Source organism: Prionailurus bengalensis, chromosome B3, assembly GCF_016509475.1.
Source record: "Prionailurus bengalensis isolate Pbe53 chromosome B3, Fcat_Pben_1.1_paternal_pri, whole genome shotgun sequence".
Lineage (NCBI taxonomy): Eukaryota > Metazoa > Chordata > Mammalia > Carnivora > Felidae > Prionailurus > Prionailurus bengalensis.
This window is the reverse complement of record NC_057355.1, coordinates 145,085,877-145,093,257: the sequence shown is the minus strand read 5'-3', so window position 1 is coordinate 145,093,257 and position 7,381 is coordinate 145,085,877. Positions and strand designations below refer to the sequence as shown.

General features: G+C 55.9%; 1 long non-coding RNA gene across 2 annotated transcripts; it reads right to left on the bottom strand.

Annotated features, from left to right (window-relative positions):
• Positions 1 to 742: 742 nt before the first annotated feature.
• Positions 743 to 4,926, bottom strand: LOC122469571. Of its 2 annotated transcripts, none has more exons than XR_006293536.1 (3): positions 2,979 to 4,926; positions 1,117 to 2,744; positions 743 to 839 (listed from the first exon to the last, which is right to left on the bottom strand). It is a non-coding gene; the product is annotated as an uncharacterized LOC122469571 (long non-coding RNA). The 2 variants fall into 2 exon arrangements; XR_006293537.1 differs by having other exon boundaries at positions 3,022 to 4,926.
• Between the last annotated feature and the right edge of the window lie 2,455 nt (positions 4,927 to 7,381).

The following is a 7,381-nucleotide window of genomic DNA, read 5'->3' as shown; positions in this document are numbered from 1 at the left end:
TGCAGATAAGGAATACGAGGCCCAGAGAGGTTATGCGACTCGTTGGTGGTCACACAGCTGGTAGGTGTGAGACTCGGATTTGAGCAAAGCTTGTCTGACCCAGAATCCTGCGCTTCACCACTAAGGACACATGTCTTTTGTATGAAACAGCTTGAGCCCCATCTCGAAATAGACTGTCCTTCTTGCCCCCTGGCTCAGTCCTCCAGTAAAAGCAAGCCCCCCATGGGGGCTTCCTCAGGCCGGGAGAAAGACGGGGAAATCCGCTCTGTCACAGGCACACACTTCCCTGCTGCCTGACTGCTGGGGCCACTTCACAGAGGTGGGGGCCGAAGGGACAGGAAGGGAGCGGGGTGGGGACCTCACGTGCTGACTGCCTGTATATGCCCTTTGCTTCCAGACACGTTCCCCCGCGCCCAGCCCCAGGCCTGGATCACAGCAGGGAAAAGAAAGCCATAGAAGGAGTTTCGAGGAAAAGAACATGCTATCCTCTCCTCCCTGTCCCTGTCCCTCTCCACCAGGCCTCCATGTCCCTTCCCCATAGAATCCACCCCCGGTTTGGGTGCCCTATCCTTGCCACCTCTGTGGCCTTTGTGTCTGTCGCCTCAGCTGCCTCTCGTCTCAGAGGACCTGGGCCACCCCCTGCAGGCCCCTGTCACCTCGTCCTCCTCCCAGCCCGCCCACCCTGTCTCCGGGACTGCTTCTCTTCTTTGTCTGTTAGGTTCCAGGCACATTCCAGCTCATCTTGTGGACACTTCCAGGCTGTGACAGTCAGCTTGCAGGTGGAAAATCAATCATCACGTCGAACGCTCGTGGCGATCTGTAAACCTGGGAACCAGCAACTTTAAAACAGGATCATCTTCTGTCCTTGGTTTTAGCCTCCCTGGGCTCCCTGCTGCAAGGTCACAAAATGTCCGGGCACGGAGACATGCCTTCCTGTACCCCCATGGGAGACACCACCCTACACCCCCAGACAGGAGCTCAGAGAGGTGAAGGGACTTGCCCAAGGGCACACAGCTCGTTGGTGGTTGTAGCAGAGACTGCTCACTGTCCTCCAGGTTCCTGTCCCCACCCCACCACCTCCCGTGGTCCAAGGGATTAGAACCCCTGCTACGTTACCTGGACATTTGCTGCTCAGAATCAAGATACTTCCTAGTCTCCATTATACTTAGGTGTGCCATGTGACTAAATTTTGGCCTGGATGTAAAGATAGTGTTTGACATCAGGAAAGGTTCTTAAAGGGCAAGACACACCCTACTCCCCTTTCTCCTTCTGCTGCCTGTAATGCAGATCTAATGGCAGGAGCGTTAGCAGCCATTTGGGACCATGAGGTGATGATGTTGGAAATGAAGACTGCACGGCAGAGCCACAGTATACAAGGAGCTCAGGGTCCTGGCACCGTGACACTGCTTGCCGCACGAGCCCCGGCCACCTGTAAACGTCTTGAGAGTACAAGAAAACGAAACTTTCATCTTTCTCGGCCACTGTTGTTTGGGGTTTTCTTCCGGGTCTGTTTGACTTAGTCCAATGCTCTTCTGTCTCAAGGGGCCTTCTGTAAGGAGGCCCAAAGAGGAACGATGAGGTCTTGGTGCAGTGCAGCCCTGGGGGTCATGACTGGACACCTCATGGGGGGGGGCGGGGCCTCAAATGGTTTTTAGTAGCTTAATCGCTCGTCAGGGGGGGTCTTACTGAGGAGCCCAACAACAGCCCTCCTTAGAGAAGAAGGGAGTCCCACCTGCTCAGCCTCCCCTGTGGGTCCTAGAGCTCCTGAGCACACAGAGCGTCTGCCAGGGCTATCCTCTCAGAAGCACCTTCCTGTCCCCCTCACCCTGGGGTGGCCAGGTCCCCGTGTGTCAGATGGACAGACTGATGGAAGGGTGCAGGGACTCAGCCTGGGAGGCACAAAGGACCACTACCCCCAGGGGCCGGGGCGGTGCCTCTGTCATCCCTGGGGCGCCCCAGGCTCCAGCGCCTCAGGGTGTTGCTGCACCCCTCTTTAGGCCCTCTCCCTGCCGGGGCAAGTGAGAGAAGCAGCGGGCGTTCTCTCTCCCAGACACTGCCTGGTGATGGCTGGGTGGCCGGGATCAGGGTCAAGTCCAGAGAAGCAGGAGGCGCCGGGGCCACAGGGCACCCCCCCTTAATGCAGGCTGGCTGGGTCTGAGGACCCAGAGGGGGTCTCACGGAACCAAACAAGAGGGTTTGATGTCACAGGAGTGACATCAAATTCGGGCCAGCAGGAGGTGAGAGTGGAGTTTCTTGCAGACACAGAGTGCAGGGACAGACCGTGTCTGGGAGACTCGGAAAGGAGAGAGAGTCTTTGCTTGGACTCTGGGGTTTTTCCTGAGGACTGTGGTCCTGTGCACACGTCTTCTCAGGCATCCAGGAACAAAGGCGAGTGTTTAGAGGTCCTCTGTAAGGCACTAATGCCCCGGAGCCAGGGGTCTCGGTGGCTCAGTGGTCTTGGGAATGATGCCCAACCTGGTCACTCCTTAGATGTTATCTGTTGTGCTGGAAAATTCCAAAGAAATCATTAACTCCTTGACCTTTCTAAGGAAGACATATATTATCTGTCCTAAAAGGCATGTGTAAGGCAGGGTGTGGGGCCCAGCCAGAATAGAGGCAGCAAAGGGCGCCTGGGTGGCTCAGTCGGTTAAGCATCTGACTCTTAGATATCTCAGTGTAAGTCTTGATCTCAGGGTTGTGAATCCAAGCCGCGTGTTGGCCTCTGCAGTGGGCGTGAAGTATACCTAAAAGATGGAGGCACAAAAAAGCAGTCTTTTCGGGGGTCTCTTCACTTTTCCTGTGTCACACTTAACTACTTCCCCCCTTTTCGTTCTGTGCATACGGGCCCCTGGCCTCTCTGGGCTTCAGCTCTGCCTCTGCCACATGGGCACATGGCTCCCTGCCCTGCCTGCCCCCTCCCACCCTGCTGTGACTCAGATAACAAATGAGCGGGACCTTGGGGCGTTCATATTGCCAACCTGGGGGGCTTGGGAGGCAGCCACAGAGGACACGCGTGCCGACCTGTTCCAGCGGACTTATCCTTTCATTTGGTGAGTCGTCGTGAAGCACGTCACAAGATGGGGTGGTACTTTCTCCCCAAAGTGGCAGATGGAACATAACCTTCTCGAACTTTTCCACCAATGTTTCCTTAATTGTGGGGGCCAGGGAACTCAGAAGATGGGACGGATGCCAGCCCGAAGTCCCTGGGTTTACTGAAGAATCCATACGGGTGTTGTGCTCTGCCCCTTTACTATGGGGATGAGGTAATGAAGTTGAGTAATGAAGACGTAAGATTTTATCCATTGGCTTGCTTCCCCACCTCCCACCCCAGATGTCTGAGTAAACCTAATGCTCTGGGGGCTGATCCACGTCTGTCTTGGGGCTCCTCTCCACACACTCACTCACCCACTCCTAGTTGAGAAACACAGTTGTAGGAGAGTGTGAGTTTTGTGGTCAGAGTGACTGGTTTCCGGTCCTGGCTCTGAGGTTATCAGCTGTGTGACCCTGAGCATGTCACTTAACCTCTCTGAGCCTCCTTTTCCTTTCTGCTTTCACTCTCTAGTGAGGCCACAGTGGGGATGGGGTAGGGCCAGTGGTCGGGATGCTGTGTCCTTCCCTGGGACAGAGCAGACCCCCAAGAACCTTAAAGAGGATCTGTTGGAGGGCTTTGCACTGCACAGGGGCACCGTGTCTGTCCGAAGCCGTCTCAGGCAGACTTGGGAATCTGGAAAAGCAGCATCACTGTGGCTACAGTGAACAGCCCCTGCCCTCTACTCCCTGCTTCCCGGAAGAGGAGCCTCTGGGAGGCCGCTAGGAGGGGGTACTGCCCGGCTGTGAGGCTTCTCTCCAGGAGGCCATGGAACATTCAGGTCCTCCCCCCACCTCCTGTGGCCCTGAATTCCAAGCCCGTAAGGCCCCGCAGGACAGTTTGCCCGGCCACTCGAGTCTTGAGCGTTCTCACTGGCCACTGTGATGTCTCTTTGCAGGTAAGTGAAGTGCCCAGATTTCACTCACTGGCCTCAAGGCCCAGCTGCATGAGGCTATTCTGGCCAGGCCCACGCAAGCCCGCCCAGGAGACAAATACTTCTGGTCGGAAGGTGCAGGGGCCTTCCAGGTAGTCTTGGTGTGTAGATCCCCGTGCAGGATGAGCTCTTGGGTGCATGGAGGCATTTCGGTTTTCTTTTTGTTTTTTGTTTTTTTAAATCGTGGCAAAATGCACAAACATAAAATTTACCATTCAGCCATTTTTAGGTGCACAGTTCTGTGGTATTCATTACATTCACGCTGTCGTGCAACCACCTCCAACACTTTTTCATCCTCCCAAACCGAAAGTCCGTCCTCATTAAATAAGAACTCGGCTGTCCCCCTCCCCCCAGCCCTTCCCCCCCCCCCCCCATCCCATTCTACTTTGTGTCTCTGAATTTGACGATCTCCTATGAGTGAATGACACGGTACTTGTCCTTCTGTGACTGGCCGGTAGCACTCAGCATCCTGTCCTCGAGGCCCTTGCTGTAGCAGGTGTCAGCGTTTTCTTCCTTGTTAAGACTGAGTGATGTTCCACTGTATGGACAGACCACGTTTTGTTTGCTGATGGACCCCTGGGTTTTCCACCTTCTGCCAGGAACGTGAGTGTGCAGAAGAGGACCACGATCTTGATGGCGGAGACTTCAGGTTACACGGACTGGAGCAAACAGCGCGTGCACCACCACACGTCACGAGCGTCTGTGCTCAGTGCGCAGCGGAAGTGATACGGGCGACACCGGTCCAGGTGGACGGTGGACGGCCGTGTGGGTTTGAGAAAGTCTGAACCGGGTCAGGTGGACGCCCGCGCCAGGCCTCCCTCCCGGCCTCTCCCCCTCCCAGGCCCGGGGGCCTCATCCCGGCTCGCCCTCCTCCGGGTCCCCAGCCAGGGCTGCCGGAAGCCAGCCCACGCAAGGCCCAGTGTGGCATCTGACTGGCTCCGTTCTCACCAGGCCATTCCTGATTGGTCTCTGCTCAGCCTATGGATGGGCTCAGCTTGGTCAGGTGTCCATACCTGGTCCAATCAGCGTCGGGGAGGCCAGGCCTTCCCTGGGCGGGGGCTGTGGCTCTGCCTGGAGTTCAACCGGGGTCCTGGGGCTTTTCCAGGTGGAACCTGGGCACCTGCTGCTTTAACAACCTACGCTAGTGTTGTGTTAGGGGCTGCCGGGAGGGGCCTGGAGGATGAAGGTCAAGGTCTGAGCCGACTGACCTTTGAACCCCAAGCTTGAGTCTAACCAACGGGCGTCGGTGTGGCGGCGGAGCAGTCCCGTCCCTGGGCGAGCCCCACAGGCGTCCCGTCCAACAAGGCATCTGAGTCTTGGCGCTCGCGGAGTTGGTTGGTGTGGGATGGGAGTGGGGGTGTGTTTTGGGGGGTCCCAGGAGCTCCCCAGGCTCTGCTCTTCTGCTGGGCAGCCTGTGCCCTCCTGCCAGCGCCTCTTTTCTCAGGGATCCCCGACAGTGAGGACTACAGCTCCTGTGCTTCTTTTGACCTCTGGTCAAAAGAGGGGTGTCCTCTTTGGGGTCTAGGACTCTCTGCACCGACTCTTCGGTGAGTGTCTGCGAACAGGGGCCTGTGTTTGCTTCCAGGCTCAAGTCGGTGCGACCCTGTCCCCACACGGGGCGGGGGAGGAGGGAGAGGGGGCGGGGCCTGGGGAGGCCGTTCCCGCCCCACCCCCAGGCACACAGTCTGCCTACCTCTCCCAGCCGGATCTTCCCTCCCCCGAAGTGTGTGCCAGGGGGCTGAGCCCCCACCCCAGAAGAGGAGCGGCCCCTAATTGTGCATGACTAATTGCCCGCTTCACCTGTGCAGCTGGGCGCCCCCCCCCCCCCCCCCCCGCCCTGGGCCCTGAGCTTGTTGGTGGAAGGAAAACGGATTTCCCCAGTTCGGCAGACTTGGGGGGGGGGGAGTGAACCTACTGTGGTTTGGAGCATTTATCATTCACAACAGGCCTCATTCCCTCAAGGAGGGTTTTCGGTAAACAACTCAGAAGACACTCCTCCTACTCAGCCGGGGCTCCTGCCCTAAGGGAAGCAGCTACACTGGGCCCCAGGGTTTGGGGCAGAAACCTGGAAAGGCTCAGGTCGCCTGCCCCCAGCACCAGCAGGCGCTCAGCTGAGCCACAGGCCACTCCCTAGGCCCAGCCAGCCCTCCATCCTTTTTCTAAGAACTATATTGGCGTATAATTCATACACCATGAAATCCCCCCCAGGTGTAAGGGCACATCTCAGTGCTTTTCAGTAAGTTTATGGACTTGGGCTCCCCCACCCACCCCAGCACAATCCAGGTGTAGACCATTTCCATCAGCCGCACAAAACTCCTTGTGCCTCTTTGAGGTCAGTCCCTGCTCCCATCTCCAGCCCCAGGCGACCACCCATCTATTCTCCTTGCTTGTAGATTTGCTTTCCGTACACTTCCTGTCAATGGAACCTTACAACATGTAGTCTTTTGTGTTTGGTTTCTTGCTTCTTAAAAAACTTGATTTTGGGGCGCCTGGGTGGCGCAGTCAGTTAAGCGTCCGACTTCGGCCAGGTCACCATCTCGCGGTCCGTGAGTTCGAGCCCCGCGTCGGGCTCTGGGCTGATGGCTCAGAGCCTGGAGCCTGTTTCTGATTCTGTGCCTCCCTCTCTCTCTGCCCCTCCCCCGTTCATGCTCTGTCTCTCTCTGTCCCAAAAATAAATAAATGTTGAAAAAAAAATTAAAAAAACAACAACTTGATTTTATGGTCATAAGAACACCCCCTTAACACAATTTTCCGTGTAAGATGCATTATTGCGGACTATAGGTGCGTTTGGTTTCTTTTCCTTCCCATCATGTTCCTGAGGTTTCTCTACGTGGCACGGATCAGTCGCTCGTTCCTTTTTATTGCTGACTAATTTTTCATTGTGTGGACGGGCCACAGTTTATTGATCGGTTCAACGTGAACGTGTGTTTCCATTTTTTTTTTTTTTTTTCTCTTAAGACTACTGCTGCTATGAATGTGTACAGATCTGTGTGTGGGCCTGTTTTCATTTCTCTCGGGCGGATACGCAGCAGTGGGACTGCCGTGTCTTACAGTAGTAAGTGTGAGAAACTGCTTTCCAGCGTGGCCACACCATTTACAGTCCCACCTACGGTGTGTGAGCGGCCGTGCTCCACCTCCCCGCCACTGATTGGGTGTGGTCGGTCTTTTTATTGTTGGACTCCCTAATAGGTGTGTGGTGGTGTTTCATTGTGGCTTTAACTTGCATTTCCTAACGACCGGAGCCTCCTTTCATGTTGGCCTGTTGGTCTTCTGTGTATCTTCCTTGGTGACGTGTCTTTTCAAATCTTTTCCCCTTTTAAAAAATTGGGTCATGGGGGCGCCTGGCTGGCTCAGTCAGT